The sequence below is a fragment of the Alligator sinensis genome, unplaced genomic scaffold, assembly GCF_000455745.1.
Source record: "Alligator sinensis unplaced genomic scaffold, ASM45574v1 scaffold157_2, whole genome shotgun sequence".
NCBI classification, from domain to species: Eukaryota; Metazoa; Chordata; order Crocodylia; family Alligatoridae; genus Alligator; species Alligator sinensis.
The window spans coordinates 282,834-283,465 of record NW_005842107.1 but is presented as its reverse complement, the minus strand read 5'-3'; the positions used below and the strand labels follow the sequence as shown (position 1 = coordinate 283,465).

Here is a 632-nt window from a genome sequence, read left to right as displayed (position 1 = left end):
CCCCAGCATCCCAGCTCTTTAAAAAATAAAATAAAAAAAAGGCCCTGCACTCACTGTCTGCTGCCCAGTGTGGGGGAGATCCCCGCTGTGCCCCACTGCCCCACGCTGCATGGTGGGCTCTGCCATAAGCCCCTATCCTCCCCTGCCCTCCCAGGCTGGTCATTGGCTGCCCTGCCCGGCCCCAGTGTCCTGGCTCTTTAAAAAAAAAAAAAAAAAAAAAAAAAAACCCCCGGCCCTCCCGGGCTGCTCCCCCAGCCACTGGGACCTCTGGGGGGTCATGGCAGAGCCCCCGACGCACCACAAGGCAGTGGGAGGCAGCGGGGATGCCCCTCGCCCCCCGACAGCAGCTGATGTGTGAGGATTTTTTTTTTTTTTTCCTAAGGGCCAAAAACTGGAATGGTCAGGGCAGGGCAGCCATGAGGTGCGGGAGGGGGCTGGGAAAGCGGGACTGTTTGATTCAGACATTTGGCTGATTTGGCAGCGGCCGAATCTCCGAATCAGATTCAGCCAAATCAATTTGGTACAGTGATTTGAATCACCGAATAAATCACTGTCCCCCAAATCGGCCGAATCCGAATCCAAAGCAAATGCCAGTCACTATGCACAGGCCTAATAGAGGTACAGAAAGAGTG

The 632-nt window shown here is 55.1% G+C and overlaps 1 protein-coding gene across 1 annotated transcript in view; it reads left to right on the top strand.

The window, feature by feature from the left end:
- Positions 1 to 632, top strand: part of TENM1 (teneurin transmembrane protein 1) — a 572,606-nt gene that overhangs the window by 567,628 nt on the left and 4,346 nt on the right. The gene's annotated exons all lie outside the window — the stretch shown is intronic.